This window comes from Bombus pyrosoma, linkage group LG5, assembly GCF_014825855.1.
Source record: "Bombus pyrosoma isolate SC7728 linkage group LG5, ASM1482585v1, whole genome shotgun sequence".
Lineage (NCBI taxonomy): Eukaryota > Metazoa > Arthropoda > Insecta > Hymenoptera > Apidae > Bombus > Bombus pyrosoma.
The window spans coordinates 3,818,856-3,840,080 of record NC_057774.1 but is presented as its reverse complement, the minus strand read 5'-3'; the positions used below and the strand labels follow the sequence as shown (position 1 = coordinate 3,840,080).

The 21,225-nt window shown below is 41.3% G+C and overlaps 1 protein-coding gene across 4 annotated transcripts in view; it reads left to right on the top strand.

Annotated features, from left to right (window-relative positions):
- LOC122568014 overlaps nt 1-21,225 on the top strand; it is a 128,370-nt gene that overhangs the window by 44,406 nt on the left and 62,739 nt on the right. The window lies entirely within an intron of this gene.

Here is a 21,225-nt window from a genome sequence, read left to right as displayed (position 1 = left end):
TTAGTTAAAATAAATTCATCGGATTGATCATTAAATTTACCATAAATATTTATCGGATTGATCATTAATAGTCTTTGCGTACATATGTTAATTTTCCTGTTAATTTTTATATTATCTCTACTATCGATGAATAACTTGCACAAAGAATAACTAGAATTTAAAACAAATGTATAAAATAATTAAATGAAATCACAGTAAAGCTCAAATTTTATTATAAAAGCTTACGAAAGAAGGTAATATTAGAAATTAATATAGTAACAGTATCATTTAGTAAATAGACGACTGAATAGAAATTGAAACAGAAAGTTTCAGAAAACCATTTAATTTCATTATCTTAATATTCAATGAATCGTTAAATAAACGTGTATTAATTAAACCATCTTAATAACGAGATTTACATAACAACAAAAACCTAATTAAGAAACGACGACACCGAAAGCACGCCACCAACAGATAGGGGTTAGTAACGAGAGAAAGAAAGCGAAGCTATTGACCTGTATATACAATTTCGTGTCATGCAAAATGAACATACGAGTCGTTGTACTAAACTGTTTAACTGTTAATTGTTTCAGATTAATAATAAATTGCTATAAATGAATAGCGTAACTATTATAAATTATTAGTTTATTTGTGATAAATTAATAGTTTAATCGTGAGGAATTAATAAACCAAATGTTGTAAATTAATAATTTAAATGTTACAAATTAATATTTAAATTATTACGAAGTAAGTAAAAGTTCTATTTCGATCTACATGGTAGGCAAATCGAGAAAAAACGAGCTCCCGTACGAGTCAAAGTTCTTTATACACCTCCTACAAATCGTAAAGAAGAAGATCATAATTTTCAGAGACGTAAACAATCTCCTGTAACGTTTTGCAAAAGAAATGGTACATTGAACATTAAATCTACTTCAAAAGTGGAAATCCATAAGTATAACGAACGTATTACGAATATCCCATTTTACTAGCCGAGCTTACGTAATGTGGCACTCCAACGCAACAAGAATATTCAACTCAGTGATACTGATAAATATCGATGGGAAATTCTGAATAGAGCTAAAAAAACCGATTAGTTAAATGGCGTAATACTCGTAATTTCGGTGAACTCGTGGACAAGTTTCAACCTTCATTTTCATATTGGCTAACGTGCATGTCCCATGTGACCAACAAACGAAATTACGAACTTCTGGTTAGCAGGGCCCGTAATGAAGCTGCCGGGGTGATTTAAGGCGAATTACACATCGTGTCGTCGGAAAATAGAACGCTTAACCCCGTTCCAGATTGTTACGTCTTGCAGTGCGCGACGCGGTACGTTGCCGTCTGCGATTTAGGCAATTCCCTCGACATCGAACAACTGGAACCACCCACTGAATACCGTTCGGCCAGCTTCCACGTAGAAATTACTTGTTCGAATCCATCGTTATTTCCAGGACTTATCTCGCGATGAATTACAGAAATCAGAATTACAGAATCAGAGATTAGAAATATTTGATCGATTTTTAAAAGATTCGAAGCCCAGCTTGTTTGAGATTCGTGTGTATGGTTCGTTGAGGATGTTTTAACGTTAAATACACATATTTTCGATTACGAATAATATGATTTTTCACGTATATTGTTCTAACTAAAGCAACGAAGATTTCGAGAGCTTTAGGCATAGAATGGATTGTGTAAACTCGTATTTGCGATATGGATACAAGGGAAATTGACATTTTATAAAATGGCTTGGTCTCTATACGATTGACTGTCATCCATTGTGCCCGTCCCTGTGCTTTATTGAAAATAAGTCCTGTGAAATGAATCCTTGTTCATAGGCGCGCGTCCAATGCATTACATTGTCGCCTGGCAGAATGAATCATGAGATGTATCGCTTCGGGCGAACGTAGTGCCTTTAAAGCGACGCGACGTCATAAATCAACGTTGATCCGCTGAATCGCTTCATCGATCAAACTAAGTCGTTAGAAATTTCTTTTTTTTTTTTTTCTTAGCGGACGCGACGTATATGTTTTATCGGGAATAAGTCGTTTCACCGGTAACTGTCACGAATGTGTCGAGAATAAAAAGAATAATTTCTGATCCTTCCGTTAAATAAACGAAAAATACGTGTTACCATTACGATAAAAGCGCGTGCAATTGTGCGTACAATTAAAGTCATCAACAAGTTCGACAGGTGCGCGGATAATTGCTCGAATGCACGATATTGCAATTGGATTGTGGGTGGGCGTGCATTTTCCGCGCAATTAGAGGTAATGGCACCGTTAACTGTATTTCACGCGGTTAACTGTGCGCAGGTGTTAGAAAATATCGTCGATCGCCGATAATCTCTCGTTTACGACATCGCAGAATCTCAACTCGGAATACAAACAACAAGATTAAACGCTAGACCGTTACCGGTAGATCTTTGCGTTGTAGAACGTCTTGTTTAACGTTCTACGAGTATTCGACGATCTGTACACAGATCAACAGGTTGAAGTTTTAATTCTTCTAAACTCGGCCCAAGTAAGTAGAATTCGTTCCGCCAACGCGATCTAACAGAGCTACTGTCAGCGAAAAGTATCGACAATTATCGATGCACTTGCCTTTTGAAAAGAAACGGGAATACCTGTTGCTGCGAGTGAACAGCGAAAACCGCAAAAGTCACGAGACTCGGTTCGCGTTTCTTTATCTTCCCACGACCTGTCGTTCTCTCATCGCTGCTTATTGCTTAACGTCGAACGCTGTCCATTTTCTTCAAGCCTCTTTTCTATAGAAACAACGATGAAATACGTCGCTCACTGTGATGCTTATCGTCAGACATTTGTACACGATGAAATGCTTCGAACGAGGGTACTGATTAAACGTTAGAATCTATTTGTTGTTGTGAATCAACATGAATAAAAAAATGTTGTGACGCTTGAGTACACGGCTTACACGAAGAGCTCGAGTTTAATTTACCCAGATCCACATCTACCGAGAAACATCGCCTTTCTTCTTTTTAATCAAATTCGAAGCTGTTTGCAATATTCGATCTCATCTCTAGAAATACCGGAACGAACGCAGAATAATCGAAGAATGGTAATTACGATGCAAATGGAAATGGATCATAGATCGACACGACGAACCGAAAAACGCGCAAACATTCGGTTACATAATTTACAAATGCAAATTTCATCACTGTTGCTCTGCTATTCGTGACCTTGCCTGCTCCTCCTCCATATTTGTTTGTCACGCGTTCTCGTGGCAAGTGCAATTCCGTGCATGAAATATGTGAGAAAGTGGAAAACGCGATGAAAGCCGACGATGCACAGTCTCGTTTAGTTTCTGTTTTATCTTTCCATCTGGTTGTGCTAACAAGAATGGCGTATGCCGCGTGTTACGCAGTGAAACGAAGCTACGAATGAACGACACTTGTTTACATGCCGGTTCGCTTCCACTTCCGCTTCTCCGCCGGAGACTGTCGACTGCTTTCAGCGAGAAACGCGACACTTTCTCGAGTTTTCCCCGAGGTTCTCGGCTCGTTAGCAACTCCTCTGATTTTCTAGTTTCAAAATATCGATCCCACTTTCACGTTGAATCTTCGTTGTTCCATTTTCCTACCTTCACTCGGTTGAGACTGGAAGAATAGAAACGACTAGAGACTGGAAACTTGGAAATATTCAAAAGTTTGAAAGATTTCGTAAAATTCAGAGGTGTTTCTTTGCAACGTAATTTTCTTTCAAATTATTCTTTTTCCTTTAAAACATAAGTAAAGTACATTGGACGGGGGTTGAAGAAAGAAAAGCGGCGGTGAGTAAAAGTTACTCGTGAAAGGCAACGTTGTAACAGAATGAGAAGTTTATTTGTCCCGTTCATTTGTCTTCCAGCGACTCCTCCACGGAGCAAGTTTGTCATGAAAAATTGTCGCAGTCTCGAGCTGCTTGAAAAATTGCTCTCGTATTCCTGTCTATCGCGAGCGTTACATCGCCTTGTGTCCTTCGAAAACCCACGCGTAGAATCCATTGATTTTATAAGACATAGATTTGCATGCCTTTGCCAGCGTGTTACAGAAAGAAAGGAAAGGAAAAAGATGAGTATTACTTATTTACGGTGATTACTATCTGGAAACTAAAACAGCATCCGTGAGTGTGCTTATCGGGAAAACTCGTTCGTCTTCTGTCAGCTCGTTTATGTTTTTGTTGGTCGACCAAGTTTTTTCCACCAGTGATAAGCGGAACATGGCGGGGAAATAAATTCGATTCGATCGCGATAACATCTGCGCGGAAACGAAGCGCGCGATGGTCCTCTGAAACGGTTAGATTTCTCGGTTTTCGAAGTTTTCAGCTATCGCAGAGTCACCGCGATTCACGATGATTTGTTTGAAAGTGTGGAACTTTACGCGATCGATTTGAACAAAGACGTTCGTTTCTGAAGCAATTTCTCCCATGATGTCTCCAATTTGAAGCGATTTGTTGCCTCGAGTCGTTTCAATCCGAGGTCATTGGTAAAAATTAGAGGACGCTTTATCTCGTTGTATTTCATATCGATTGCTTTCTTTCCAGTAAAGGAAAAATGCGAAAGTTTACTTATCTCGTTTAATTGGTCTCTGGTCTGCAAACTTTTCAGATCACAGTAATAGATAACGAACGATAGACAACTTTTATGAATCAGCAAATTACCACCAATCTACCGACAAGCATCTTGCAATCGTTTTAATTATTTCCCTTTTGATCTGGATCTGCAGCTTATGAACAACGATCAGAGTATCGGAATTAGAAGAAATTAATTAAAACTTTGAAAATTAGTCTCGCAATCTTTCCTATAAGGACATCGATCGAAAACGTGCATCCAGGTGAGAAATTATATTTTACGCGCCCGTTTCAAATGAGAGCTCGATATTCAAATCCAAATCAAAGTACCAAAAATTCATACAAACGAAAAACAATGATTTTTATAGTCGTTATTGAGATATGTATAATTTTTGTGCTGGACTAGGTTAAACGCGCAGTAAAAATACTTGTATGCGAGTATCAGTGTGTGGAAGTGTGTGTATGCGCGACGTCTCGAAGACAGATGAAGGTAAACAGTTCAGTCGTTAGAAGCATCTGAAAGAACAGTCGGTTAATATCGAGTATAGAAGAAAGTGCTGAGACGCGTGCAGTTATGTATCGATAAATATAATAGAGATCGTCCATTAAGTAAATATATAATTATTCAAACATTAATTGAAGGTGTAAATTTTGTGTTCCCATAACATTATTTCGGCTTCAAAGATCCAAAATCCTCAACAGTCGTATTTATAATGCTTGTCCGCTTAGAAATTTATATTAACGTACGTATTTACATACGTGTTTGCATACCGTAAATCGCGATCGCCGAGAAATTTTCGACAGAAACTTCCAACCGTTCTATTCCTTCTGGTCGATCCGTCATTTCGCTTTAATCCAACGAGAGCAAGTGTGACTAATAGGAAATTTCGTCCGAGACACTCGATCGGAATATCCGGCTGCCCTCGTGGCACATGTCTCCCTTGCTCTGCCACGGTATCAATAAAGATTACCACCAGCGAGTTAGACAGCCGGTGAAAGGAACGGATTACTGGCGAACAGCTAGGAATTGGTTATCGATCGATTTCTTTCGGCCGTTTATTTTCGGCCGCAAACTTTGCGCCAGAGATGGAAAAGCGGAGGACCAAGAGGCTCGCACGCCATCGAAAATCCTTTTCGTTCTATCGTCGTCACTTTCTGCTCGTTAGACGACTGATTACAGGAAGAGAACCTGTAATGGATTATCGAGCGATTTTTTTCTATGTCGCGTCGCATCGGTTCGCTAGTAGTCGTCGACGTTATCCTTGTTACCATTTTCCAGTAGAAACCACACGTTTCACGTTCTATGTTCACGAAACGAATCATTCTGGTCTTTTGTTTATCCATTTTTTTTTATTGGTAAAAGCAATTTATAACCTGTCACTCGTTAAAAGCTTTCGTGCAGCTCTTTGTAACCTCTTTGTAACGATCATTTTTATTTCCATTTCAATTTGTTACACCGTAATTGGTAAAACAAAGTTTCAAATGGATTGTAACGAACGGATTAAACGCGCGTTTTCTCCTCGCTGACAGTCGAATTCATATTTGCGCGCGTATGAAATGTCATAAACACGATGTTTTATCATTGACTTGTCACTTAACGGATCGTAAAAACCACGAGGATGGGCTTTAACGATCTTTCCCGATAGCGATATGCCCTAGCGTCGCTTTATCGATCTTCCTTCGGCGCAGCTCGCTTTAAATCCGATCTGACTCGGTTAAAGTGCACCGAGCAACAACCTCCTCCGACGCTTGTTCGCGCGAAATGGCCGCTGCAACGCGCGACGCTGACTTTGCGCGCGATTGGCAGTTCCTTTCACGAACAATCGTTTCATCCTTCGAGTCGACGCCTTTTACAGCGGCGAACGCAAAACGATGTAGACTTGTGAACGACAGCAACTTTAATCAGCTGGAAAACTCGCTTCTGCAGGCGTTTGTCACTCGTCAACCATCATGACCATGCCACACGCTTGCTCCAAATTGCTATTTGAAAGGGTTGATCGCGAACGAATTTTTTCAGTTTTCCACGAAACCGTGTCGTGTCTGGGTGACAAAGATTTTAGTAAGACGCGAACTGTGCGCATGGAACGTGTCGTGTGTCCTAGAATCTGCAAATTAAATCGGACGAAGTATAAATATCGGATAGAAAAGGGGAGGAAAACGGAGGAAGAACAAACGCGCGTGGCTTCTATATATATATAGAAGATAGACATCGCGCATTCGAACGGAACGTAAAACGGCAGTTTTATCGAACGCGATAGATTCCTCAATGTTTGTTGCGTGATCGCATAACGGAACCGGAACCGAGCTTCCTTATCGATGGATACACGCTACCGTTCTCGATGGTCGACTAGAAGATTAATTTCCAATGATGTTTTTTTTCTTTTGTTCGAATTAATATACATAATCCATAACTGCAGTCATCGCTTCTGAACATCGCTGTTCAAATCAATCTTTCGACCCACATACCATTTCGTCCCCATTCTAAATCTGAAACTACGATCTTGAAAGTAAACCTTGTCCTAGTACCTAAACTGTCGGCATTACTCGAACAAGAGCGGCCTGATAACGTCCGCAAATTGCACCTCTTTGCGCGTTCAACGATTAAAATAAATATCAAACCTCGCACATCGCTTTGTTTGCCGACTCGCGTTTCTCTGGAAGCAAACGTTCGCCGTGACAAACCACGCCATCATTAAGCGTAGTCGTTTTGAGAGCCACGGGAAACGAGCTACGTATATTTTTCAACGCAACAACAGTTTCCGAGGGAAGGATGGAGCAGGAAAACTGTCTAAGGCTGACTTTTTCACAGCAACGAACTTCCGTTAGACGTGGAGCGTTTCTATGACGATGCAGCACAGCTGGATGAAAGCAGATTTCTCGGTGGAAACACATGCCAAAGACGCAAGTGGAGACGAATCGAGTCAGCCTCGGTGATTTTATTACCTCTGCAAACAACCAAGCGATTAAATCTGTTTATCCTTCGCGTGCAGCCGTAAGGTGCGACGAAGATTGCGTCGAGACAACTGTTACGTAGGATTTATGGCTGTTGAAGAAGCGGCTGAAGATCGTGTAACGTAGGGTGAATTTAGAGGCGCCTGGGATGTTGCTGAAACTTGTTTTTGTGGCTCGTAAATAATACCGGCGGATAAAAATATCGGAATTGGCAGGATGAATATTTTTAGTGCGGCATAAAGTGGAGAAAATTGAAGAAAATCAGGCAACGTAGAAACTGTGGGAATCGACGAATCCAAAAATTCGACGTAAAAGCAACACCACCTGGTCTACGTCTGAACGTGACTTTACTGGATCGATAATTCCAGCCGGAGGACTCTGCTTTGGACAAGAAAGATTCGGTGTCGAGATGCGAGGTGGTAAAAATGGTGTCTCTTGAAAGATTATTTGGAAAAGGGGGATCTTTTAGAAGAATACTCGTAAAAAAGATCCCTCTGTTAAAGTAACATAGCGAGAACAAGAAAATAGGAGAATATGCTTTAGTCACGCGATTGATAAAATATTTATTTCTTCGACAACTTACGAAACATTTATACAGCTATTTTATATCGTCGTTTAACATCAGAATGGTTCATATTGAAAAATCAATAACCAAGTCCGTGCTGGCAAGAATATTCATCCAAGCATCGTTCGTAAGAAAATTCTTCCGTGCAATTCTTGAGATAACTTGTTGCTTTAATTCATTCGAAACAGAACATTCCCGCAACGTAAAAGTATACGGAAGGCAACGGTTCGTTATTTATTCATTCAAGAATGATCGAGCGATCGTATGCAGACGCGTCGCGGGAGTATTCGCGCTGGGAAATGAGGTCGCGTAGATCGGAATTTATTTATCCGGAAACGTAGCTAGAATTCAAGGGAGGGGGGGGGCAGAATCTCATTCATTGAAAAGTACGAAATAAAATGCTGGCATTCGTGCAGAAATTGCACGCGTTAGATCGTGTCGCGTTTGTATCGTTTATATCCAGAAGAAAAATACAGGTACATCGATGTCAGAGACTCGATTCATTGTTTACAATCGCGTTTGCGTATGAAAATAACATCGATAGCACGAAAATTTCAAAACTACTGCGTGTGTTATACGAAAAATTACGAAGACAGATCGATCTTATTGCCCTATGAAAGAAGGATAGAGGTGTCGGAAAGGCGAAAGAACGATCCTTATCGTGTTCAGTGCAGATTCAATTTTTATTATTTACGTTATATGCGAGCAAACGATTTTCGTCTGAAATATATCTTCATATCGGAAAACTTTACGCGAGTATTACGTTTTATTGCGAACGTTTTGCTTTCGAAAATTTTATGGCTTTTAATTTGCATTCCACGTTTCCAATCCGATATCGTACATCGTAGAAATCCTATCTCGAATATCAAATTTATTTAAAAAATGGAATTCAAAGGAGAGGCCAAATTAAATTAGAAATATTAGTTTGATACATAGATTCGTGCTGCGAAGGATGGTAGACCTTCAGGCGACTAGTTACAGTGGGACTTGGTGGGAAAGGGTTAAGGGAGGAGGTCCAATTACTTACGCGCGCTCCCTTGGCAAATAGGAACGCCGTGCTGCTTGTTCCACCATTTTCACGGACCCTTGTCGAAAGACAAACAACGAGACGAGAGGCACGAGGACAACGTTGCACGCAGGATAAAATAAAATTCTTGTCGTACGACGAGGTCGCAAGTTACTGGAAATTTCCATGGAAAACGCACTCGACGAAGGAAACTGCGACAAACTTGCCACAGGCGTGATTAAAACGGAGACTTGTAATTCCCTGGTGCAAGGGTTATTAATCGCACGAAAAGAGAAGGAGACGATGTTACTACGTGGCGAGAAACTTGTGTCGCCGTTGCGGAACAATCGCTGAAGTCATGGGGTAGGGAAGTCCCAGTGTGCATTATTAAAAAGGTCAATCTCTTGGTAAAGTTCGGTCGACGGGGCAAACAATGGGTACTTTACCTTTCGACGAAAGGGAAATTTCAGGGATGAAGGTAGCTTTTTGCATATGAAGGGCATTGGAAATGTAGGAACAAGTTTAGTAGGTTACTATGGCAATAGATGGACTTTAACTCTCAACATCTTCGGTACGATATTTTTATTATCGATGTTACCGTTATCTAACAATATCGTTTAATGTACCGAAATTTAAACGCCAAAATTGACGCTTATATGGCAAAGAAGAAAATGAATTTCTCTACAAGAAAGTTAGTTGTTCCGTAAAATCTCATTGGCCAAGAAACGATAACAAAAAGTCGAATGTAAGAGGAGAAAGAATTTTCCGGATGCACTTGCCGCGAACGACCGTCGCAAAGAACTCTCAATTACGAGATTCCCGCAAAAATTCTCTCTCTCCATTGTGCAATAAAAAATCCTCCAGTATTCTGTATGTTCTATACGGAACCGCTCTTCACACAGCCAACAGTCATCAAAATATCTAGAATGACGCCCTATGAACAGAAAAAAATTCACTTTCCAATTTGCTACAACAACGTTAAAGATGCATTAAGTGTCCTCCATTTGTCCCTGGCTTGCTCCATCCACGTTTCAGACGATAAAGCGACCTGACGCAAAAGAACAAAATACGCGAGAGATTAAAAATAATGGCAACGGAGAACCGTGTACGCTCTACCAAGGAGAGAAAAAGGTACAAAGAATAAAGCAAGGGTAGGTTATATTATGTTCCATCGGTCGGTGAAAGACCTTCTGGAAGGGGTGAGCGAGTTGCTGGAGAGCAAACTAGTAGTAAATAGAAGAGAACGCGCACGAGAAATTATTCCGCGCGCGTTGAAAGATGCATTAACTTGCTTCTCCGCTTCCTTTCTACCCCATAGTCGTCCGTCTTTCTCGACTCTTTGGCAAAGATAAAGAGCCTGGCTCTCTCGTCGGCGAGATGGGTGGGTGTACTTTCGCGAGGAAAAGGAGGAGAATGTATAGGATGTCACCTGTTCAAAGCGGCCAAGCAGCCGCAGCTATTTCCGCTCTCCGTTATTTAAATAGCATTTGCATTCGCGCGTCGCGCCTCTCTGGTCACCTTCGCCCTTTGTGCCACGTGTACGCGGAAAAATATCATTTCGCCGCGTTTGCCGAAGAAATCACGAACAGCAAGCAACTACTTTGCTTCACGCAGAAAAGACAAAATTTTCATCTCGACTTATTTACGAACCTCTTCTCTGAAGATACTTCTTGAATCGGGAAAAACAAGCCGAAGACTGTTTCAAGGGAATTAATGAAAGATAAGTAGGACGAACTTGGAAATGTCTTGTTGATTCTGAAATTATTAAGATAAGAGGATGAACGTGCGTAATGTATTTCTGTAGAAGAAGCGTTACTCAACGAAATTTCTTTGAAATGGAATCGAAGAGATTTTCGAGAGTTAAAGCGGAAGCCAGCTGCGGTGGCCTCGTTGCCCAAGAAGAAACCGCGTTTGCTGTATTTCCACGGAGAATAGCTTTCACATCGGCATAAAGGACGCTCCATTCCGCGGTGAAATACGAAGCGACGAAAGTAATCTCTTGTTCGCGGCGCGGCGTGTGCAAATAATTGAAAGAAATTGGCTGAGTCTGCGGTATCGAAACGGAGGCAAAGGTCGACGACACTCTGAACTTCTTAAAACCTCGCTTTGGCAAACAGAGGTCGTGTTTGTCGCGTAGTGAAATACTCGCAGATTTCCAGCGGGAATTCGCCGGGCAAACACCTCGAAATGTCACTGGACAAGCGAATATTGTTTGAAAATCAGCTTGCATCGTTGCCCTGTGGAAACAGCTGTCGCGAGTAAAATGTCCAAGGGACAAGCTGCGTTGCAGCTCGAGGCGAGGAAAGAGGTAAATGACTTCTTGAAACCTTCGAATAAGACGCGAGGAGATGGTGTCAGGAAGCTCGTTTCGTGTCGCTTGTCCAGGAAATCGTGCGGATAGGACGCAGAACGGAGCAAAAATTCAATAGAGAGAGGAGATTTGATTCCTCTGATCTTGATTCTTTTTCACCATAAACTTGTAAAACGTGCTTTGCTTAAAAATATGCAAGAAGTATCGGAGGCGAATTTCACGAGAGCGAACAGAAGAACTAAAGCAAAATATCTTCGATGGTAGTAGCATGGTGAAGATAGACAGAAGTTGGAGATGAAGTTGTTATGGTAGACTACGGTAGATAACAGCAACGACTGAACTGTCGCGATAGACTCGATCGTACGAAAAGCAAAGGACTGGAAAGGAAAGATAGGAAAGATAAAAGAAGGTAGAAACGGAATCGAGGAAACAAATATAGAGAGTCTATATGGAAAATCTTCTGCAAAATCGTCATTGGTATTCTGCGATGTCCAACCGCGGTGGTTGTCCGCTGCAAAGTGTGTCCTGATCCCGTTTGCATATCCAGCATGCCAACACGGTGATACGTCAACATTCTGACAGGAACAGAGCCGAAGCAAACCTCAGCTGCGGTTCTGTTTGAAATCCTGCCGGGCAATGGCGATTTGCGATTCGAAATTGAATCGATCGTCGAGAAATTCGTGATCCTCCGGCGACTTGCACGGCATCGCCAAGGAACGCCGCAGGGAATTTCACGTAGAGGGTGGCAGGGTGAAAGATTTACGCGGCCTGAATCACATTTATTTTCGCCGTGATTCCGGTGCTTGAACCGACGAAGATGCCAAACTGCGTCAAAACCTGTGTGCAATAACGTGCACACGTTTGTCGGGACGTTGCATGCTGTTGTTTCCGGTTTCCGGAGCGGCGGAAGAATCCTAGAAAAATAGGGTTAGTGGAACGCGACGCAGAGTATTGTATAAGTATAACGAAATATTATAGCGCTACGTAGTATCGTCGTAAACTACGTTCTCCGGAGACTCGCAAGCGTAACTTTTATATTTTCGTTTCTCTGTATGCTACACACGCATAACGCTGTTTCTCCGTTCTTTAGTATGGTTTTATGGTGCTCGTGTGTGACCCGAGAGGTTTAGTAGGAATTTTATAAATATAAGCATAGATAATACGATGATAAATTATACCGCGCAATTCTTGCTCGAATTACAACGCTTTAATAACTTTCAAGACTCTCCACGAGAATATTCAACACTCGTTATCTTCTCAACTTCTACATTATTTTTCAAACGTCATGCTCGTCTCGATCGTTCTTGCTGATTGGCAAACTCGTGTTCCTTCTTTCACAACCATCGCTTAAAATTACGATGCTGTACAAACTACAGCCGTAACGAGACTGTAAGGTTCTTACAAGTTGAGAGATATCAGAGAAACTATATTATAGTTAATGTATAAATTACAAAAGGCTGATAGCAAGTAGCCCAAGGATATAACTATAGCGAGCAGTTGAGACGAACAAGAGAACGAGCTTTGCATATCCATCGCGTTTCATCCTAAATCAACCAGTACCATCTCGTCCGATTTATCGATCGAGTCCTTGTTGCGATTTCGGTTTCAAATCCTGATCGGCTTTCCATTGCATCTGAATTACCTTCAAACGGCAATTACTCCGATCGACGAATCGCGAGCCTAACCGTGGAAGACTCTCTCAGCGAATCGCATGCACTCGAGTTGCAACCTACTTGCCACTTGGATTATTAATCATCCGACACATGAAAATTGACGCGCATTAAATCGGCACATTGAACGTTATCAGGTAGCGAATAAACCAGTGCTAGTTGAAGCGTGAAATATCGACGGTATTTTCCATTATTTAGAATTAAACGTATTAAAATGGAATTTATCACGCGCTTCATTGTTAAAAGTTCTCTCGAATGTGATATTACATTTAAATGATTACTCCTAAATTTAATAACGTCGTCGTATTTTCTACGGTCCTTTACAAACTTTATATTATCGTTTATTTTTAACTACCTACAGTGCTTTTCCAGCTATTTTTATTATACCAATGCACCGTATTTATTCGCTGTAATAATCAGCGATATTTCCAAGCAATACCAACGAATTACTTTTTCCAACAAATCGATTATCGTAAGATTCTTCCAAGTCGCGACTGTTTCTTCTTGTTTCTCGAATATTTCAAGCAACGATCTTGAAACATTCTTAACCTTCCCGACGTTTTACCGCCTTTGACGACTCGTCGAGCGGAGATTTTCCTCTCGCGTTTCTCACGGAACGATCAGAAAAGTGTTATTAGCGAAACGAGCCACGACGAACGATCTTCCACTTCCGCTCCGAAGGAATGGATGTTTTCAGATAAAGTAGGTCGAAGTTCGCCGTTCAGAAGCGTGAACGATACGCTGGACGATCTTTCTTCGTCTCCTGTGATCGTTCTCGACTGCCTGAGCACAAATCGTGACCCTTTCAGCATCTTCTCGAATTTATCGCTTCGTTCGATTTCACCAGCACCTGTTTCGTCGATGTTCGCGGAATTTTTCCACGATTTCCGCGAAACAATGACTAGATATGTAAATGAACGGAACAATGGAACAATGAGAACACAGAGATGTTAAGGTTCGGCTTTTACGTTCTAACTTTAGAATAGTTGGCCGAAGAAATTACATTAAGAAGAACAAAACGGAATGGAAGAATATTTTATCGTGGACTTTAGTTTGTTGCTTTTGTCCTGACCTTTGCCACTTGGGTTCTGCTGCAAAGGATTGGCAAAAAGCGTGATACGAAATATTACGTAATACGTAAAAGTTTCCCGATAGCGAAAGAACGTAGTATAATTACATCGGGCTTTCTCGATCTCGAAAAGGAAAGTCAGCATTACGTGGAAGTATACTTTACGAAATGGTAGTACGAGAGATGATTCGTTTGAAATAAAGAATTTTAATCTTTCACGTTGTCTCAAGCTCCTCTGGAGACCCTGAAACAAGGCACTCTCACGGTAATGCACAGTTTTTTCCTCGAGTTAAGGTCCCATCAAAGATCCCTGGCTTTATCTTATGAAAAGATGCTGGCTAGAAAATCTTCAGCTCGTCAAAGAACGTAATATCGCGTTGCAGGAGTTGCTTCGCCCTGCTGCCGCACCATTTTACGAGTTAACGGGCTAGTTTCGGTAAATATGAGAACAGTTTCTTCAAACTAAATTAAGTTAACGATGAAAGAAAAATTCTTAATTAAATGATATAAACATTCTTCGTTCTCCGTTCCGTGCTTTACCATACTTTCTTCCGTGACAAATGAAATACTCCACATTCGAATACTCTATACATCCCTGCAGGAGCTATTTCAGTAATTGAAAGAAGTTTTCCGGAACAATGATCGTAAAGCTACACACCTTAAAATGGCGAAAGGTCGTTCGAAGAAACGTTAGAAAAAAGTTTTAAATTTCGCTACGAATCTTTCACACACCACGATAGTACGTTTGTAAAAGAAAGAATTCGCGTAGCGATTTTAGAAAGCGAAAGTTGGTGGAAATCTACTGGAAGAGACTGACGTGCAACGTGTAGACCGGACAAAATGTTAATTGAAAACGAAGTGGATCACGCGAACATTAGCACAGACGGTGAAAGGAACGATCAATCTCGAGGCGATCGCTCGCTTGCATGGCGTCGAGCACGCGAACAACCGCCATCGCGACGATTTACACGGCCGACGACGCCGACTTGGCTTCGGCCGTTGGCGTCGTTCCGACACGATTTTTGTTACGCCTGTGAAATATTTCAGCCGCTTGGAACGATATTTATCGTGCCTCTCTCACACGGTTTACTCTTCGGCGGGGTTCATCGTGGAAGATTCAATATTTTCGTTTACGACGGTCGTGTAAATATTTGCCATGCTCTCGGGCGCTCGTGACGAGAAAATGAGTTTATAAATCGGTATGGCTGTCGTTTAAAAATTTACTTTTCGCGTCTCTCGCGTTTGTTTGCCGAGTTAACGTCGTTTCATCGAATTTATTCGCGTCACAATCGAGTCACGCGGATTAAATGACAAATAACGGTGGTTTTTAGGATCTTTCTGCGTTTGTGCATTCGAGATAATTACAAATTCCTCGTACTCACTGCTACCATAAACTGGTATTTTAAAAACGACGATGAGATTACTCAACGAAGTGTATCAAACTAAATAAGAAAATACGCGACTACACAAAGCTTTTCACGTTGATTATTGATAATTCTAGGTAAAAACAATATACAGTGTAGATTATGGAATGGAAACAGCGGAACATTCATTTGCGTTAGATCAGAATCCCTGCATTGTTGAAACAAATACACCGTGGTCGTACGACACAGAGAGAAAGCTCTTAATTTTGCTACAACACAACGACAAAGAGCCATTTAAACGACCAAAGCTCGAAATAAACCGACGACAATCACGTCGCGAGGAACAATAAAATTTGAAACACTGGCCGATGCTTACTCCGCGTGTTATCATTGACGGCGCTGTTGGTTTCCTCGTCAGCGTCGATGATCGATATTCCACGGGAGTATGTCATTTCCAGCACGCGACAAGCATTTCCAACGACACGGTGAACGACGCCGTCGCTGCGATCTGGTAGCGTTATCGTACCGTGTCGTCTTTCGGAACGGAAAATCAATTCATCAAGAGGAGTCTGGCGGCGCGGGGAGACTTCCGTTGGAGACACGTGTCAAAATATCTCCAAGACCTAACAAAAAAAGCAAGTAGTTAGGATTTTTAATCGAATTTTATTCTAAAAAGCCCCAGGCCTTTCAAGTACTAATTAAGTGCTTATCGTTCCTGTCGCCGATAATTTATTCTGCCATTATTTTAATGAATATGGCCGGGAATTTTTTAAAAGATTAAACCCTTTGCACGACCAATAAACGCTCTTTTCTTTTAATACGTTAATGGAACAGTGTACGTAGAAGAGTGGAATATATCTAATGGAAGGTAACTATCTTTTGCTAGAAAAAATGGAAAATACCAAATTCACAATTAGTTATACGATATTCGATTGAAATCTATCTATCTAAAACAGATAAACGCGTGACATCAGGTATCGAGTCTATTCGAATAAAAATTTCGTTGCTTTTTCTTCTTCAACTCTTTGCTATTTCTATCGTTCATTCCTGCGAACTGAGTTGTAAAGTCAGTGGGCTGTTCGCATAGGATGTTAATAATGCAAGAGTTAAATCGTGTTGACCTTTCTGCACTCGCGACAAAAGAGATTTACATCGAAGGAAATTAAAAAGATTGGATTTATATATTGTAGTATCGTGGACTAAAGGACTAAAAGATACTGGGTGAACCATAAACAATGTCGCGAGAAAATCGAAGTGCCGGCAGGCCCAACAATGTATCGTCGATACTTCAATCGAATAGTTACGCGGAAAATCCACTGCGTGATCCTGGCCACGAGGGGTTGCGGAACACGTGCGTGGTGGGGCTAAGACAAAAGACAAAGGGATGCTAAGGGAGACAGATGAATTAACAGTCAGTGTTAGTTGAGAAGTCAGGGAGTGTGAGTTGAGAAGCCAGAGAGTGTGAATCGAGAAGTTCAGTGATCTCCTCGCGTCGCAGTTCGAACGTTTCACGAATAAGGTGAAGAAATTGAACTTCATATGTGATAATAGAATTTATTATGCAAATCCAACAGAGTTACGGTTCAAAGTGTTACAACAGAATGATTCAAAGTGTTACAAGAGACTGTTTCTGTGCGGGTGGTTTTCTTGAGCGTGTAACACTAGCGTTGTCGAGAGAGTGTGGTCCGCGTGAGAGAGAACGTTGGAACCGTAGTGACGAGAGTTGCAAATCAACTATTTAGTTGTCTTAATTATAGTACGTCATTATGATTAGTTCACGTTAAATAACCATCATTTCCTGTTTAACCAACATCTGTATAATCCATTTATTGTAAATAAACTAATTGTAGTAAGATCCTACAATACAACAAGAAGAATTCGTATTATATTATTCGTAAGAAGGAAGGATGAAAATCCGCGCGAAAATTACAGAAGCCTCGAATGTACAAACAAACAGTGGTGAAATTAGACGCGAAATTAGAAAAAAGAAAATGGAAGAATATCTTAAGAGGTAAAAAATACGATTCGGTTGGGCCAGCGTTCGATAGAGAAAGTAGGATGATCGAATATCAGCGAACGAAATGAAAGTTCCAGGATGATACATGGTCTATGGAAAAGGCGGGTGAGCAAGGGCGAAGACAGGAACGATGTTTCAACAGTTTCGTGGCAGAAGGCCAGGGCAACCAGGCTACAACATTACCATACGTTACTCCGTTCGTTGCATCCCTTGTTTTCCTTGCGTATTCCCCCATACACCGTAGCGGATGCAACAACACTGGCCTCAAAACCTGACGACAGTTTCCGCCAGAATTCCAATGTACTCGACGAACCGTACCTCGTTCCATCCTTCGTCGCCCACCCTCGTTTTGGAACCTTACCAAGGCAAATTGACGCTTGTTACTTCTCGCTTTCGAGATTTCGAAAATATCAGGAAATTCTCTTTTACCAAATTCTCGCTTACGTAACGCGTCAGGATGTCAGGCGCAACGCAAGTCCGCTGAAAGGATCTCATCACAGCGTATAAATGTTTCCTTCGTACTTGTTGCGATTTGACACAGATAGAATTAACCCAAATTTGGCGCGCGTGTTGCTCAAATATTTACAAGGATTTATCCTGTTCCGCGTGTATTTCGCGTGCTTCGATCCCACCTGCTTCCGATCTCCAGGGGATTCTGATGGTTGCGTTGGATCCCTTTCAACAAAGGCACAAAGGAGGTCTGTCTGCGTTTGCTGGGTCTCGGTTGACAAAATAAATTCAGCAGTAGACGTTGCAATGACTTGGGCACGACGAAGGATGTAGGTCGAGAAACAGAGGCGAATGGAGTTCGTAAGCGACGTTCCAGGTAATCGATCATGTTTTAAAGGTAGAACGACGACGACAGGGATGGTACCACGAGTTCTAATTGCCTGAGTTCCGTTTTTAAGCCGATATGATTTTTGAAGCTATAATGCAGAGGCAAATTTATTTTGGATTTTTTCTCCATCGTATCGTTGCCATGTACTCGACGATCGCAAATATTTAGTATCACCGACGAGTCGTTATCCATTGGAAAAGTATTAGGTTACTCGAAAAGTGCGTAGATCTCTGTAAAATGATGAAACGTTCGAACGAACACTGCTCTTGATGGACGACTAAAAAGAATTAAAAATGTCGTACCGTTGATACGAGATTTCTCCCGTATTTCTCTTGTATTCGGTGATTTGTACAAGGGAAATTTTGAATCGTAGCTACAATGTTCACTTATAGCGTACGTGTTCTGATTTATAAAACGATAGTCCCTTCACAAATTGCCTTGTAAGTCGTTGTATCGATCGATATGGCAGCGTACGAATATTCCCTTCGTCGGGAAGGGATCCATTTCGCGATCCTAAAAGCAGAGCCCAACAGCGTACACGGGCGGTCCAGGAGTCCCGCAAATGGTGCCGCCGGGAAACTTGGCGAGTGTACCTTCCGCCTGGCGGTTCTTGATCGTAATAGACCCTTGTGGGTGTTCAAAGCACAGTTACCAAGTATCGGTCGTTCTCTCCGCCGAGCATAAAGGGAATCCTACAACCTTGTCAGCAGATATTGCGTGGAACGTCCGACCATTTCCGGTTCGAAACAAACGGAACACCGACTACAGTCGATAGTTAATATACGAACAGTTCGATCATTCGCTCTCAATATGTCGTATTCGAAGGATTGGCAATGTTTGTATATAGGAAATAGTTCTTCATATAAGATTACTATTTCGGTATCGAAGTCACACGACGCGATGTTCATTTTCTCGTCAAACGAATTCTTTCTTTCTGTCAGTTACATTCTTCTTTCCTTCAATTACGTTTTTTCGTTGTTTCGTCCAAAAGTATTAATTTCGCGACAATTTAGAAAGATTAAATTCCAGAAATATCCGTGCAAAAGGAAAGTTTTTCCCGTGTGATATTGCTAACAGCGTTGCTGGCGAAAGAACGGCTGGAAGTGCGCGCGATTTCTACAAACTCAAACGTTTAAACCGCCATTCAACAAATTACATATGTATCGTACTTCGTCATTATCACAGCTTTTAATGAAACGAAGCTGGGTCAGTCTGGTGGGTATAACTCCGGCGCGTTAACCTAAAGCGCGTTTTCGGAAACTCTATCTACAGCGTTATTCATCAGGTTTCGTAAAACGTCGGGGCTATTTTCGTGCCACGGAAAATGAATATTTCTCTTACTAACGATCGCTGCGATTCTCGTCCAAGGAATCACTTGTAAAAACTCAAAACAAATGAAAAAGAACTCGAAAAATAGGAATAAAAGGAGGACGGGCGGATGAACAAAATGAGGAAAAATACGAAACAGATACAAAAATAAAAATAAATTTGGGTTTCGTGGAAAATTCAAAGGGATCTACATTTTCGAGGCTGGAATCCGCTCAGTTCGATCGTGAACGAGATTAATCGTTCTTGCTGTGGCTGAAATCGAGCGAACGAGATCAAACCGATTGCCGACCAAACGAATCAAGCTCTCTCTTTCTTTCTTTTCTATTTCCCTCTCGTTCTCTTGTTCTCTATATCGAGTCAAATAAATATTCATCGTACATACGGCAAGGGATGCGCGATCGGGTTGATCCGATTGGCCGAGCGGAACTCGCTAGCTACCTCACAAAGGAACGTTGCAGGCCTGTTCGTTTAACTTCTGACATGGCCGATCGATAATTATTAACGCGAACAATGGACATCGATGCAGCAAACGTGGTCGCATCAATGGCGGCCCATCGTTCGAGGAAATTCCACGTAATAAGCTTTCGAGGTTGCATAGATTTCGAGAGGATAGCGAGAAAATTATACCAACCGATTTGCAGATCCCTTCGTCTTAATGGAATCTTGCAACGTTGATTTCACGCGTTTTATATAATTCTGTGTATTTCTGCAAGCAAAATTTTCATTTCGGCTCCGAGTGTTTGAAAATTCTTCGTTGGAGTTTCCTCGTTAGATAAATAGTTTGTTAGTTACGAGATAATTTACATGTTGAAAATCGTGAAGTAAAATCTGATATTCTAATTGTTACACTTTCTATGTGAACATTTTCGACACGCTAGTCTCGCGTAATCGTGCAACAGGATGTATCCCCATTTATCCATCAACACGAGATATTTCTTTATTAATGCCACACGCAATTCGTTCGTTTGTTCGAAATATCATTCAGCTGCGACAGTTTCGTTAAGCCAGCGAATTATTCGTTGAATAATCTGCTCGATATTTCATAAATTTCTATCTATCCACGAAGTAACTTTAATTCGTTAAATAGGAAATACGAGTAAATAAGATAGATCTGTTGTTTTAATCCGACGCTGCAAATTTATCTTGCATTTAATGATGCAACAATTAAAACGAACTCCTCTTCTAAACACAGTCCAAATATAAAATTCTATTCGATGTCATACTCGTATGTAACGCCTCTCTGTGTGAGATACATTCATTGAGTCAAGAGCAGGAGCTAGAGAAAAATTTATTTCGGTGAAAGAGGGCTGTTAGCAGAATAGAATTCGATTCTACATCGAGATCGCGCGAAAACCTGCGCCACGAACGGTGGTGCGGCATCGCGACGCCCGACGCGTCGTCCTGCAAAGCGAAAAATGTTGTAGCAACGGGCCTCGCTGCATTGAAAGTAGATGGATCGGAATGGATGCTGACATTGTGCTTGGAACGATCTTCTTATGAATCTACGCTGAATGCTTCTGCAAGAAGAGGTTTATTCGGTCTGCAGAGACGTTCTACCATAGA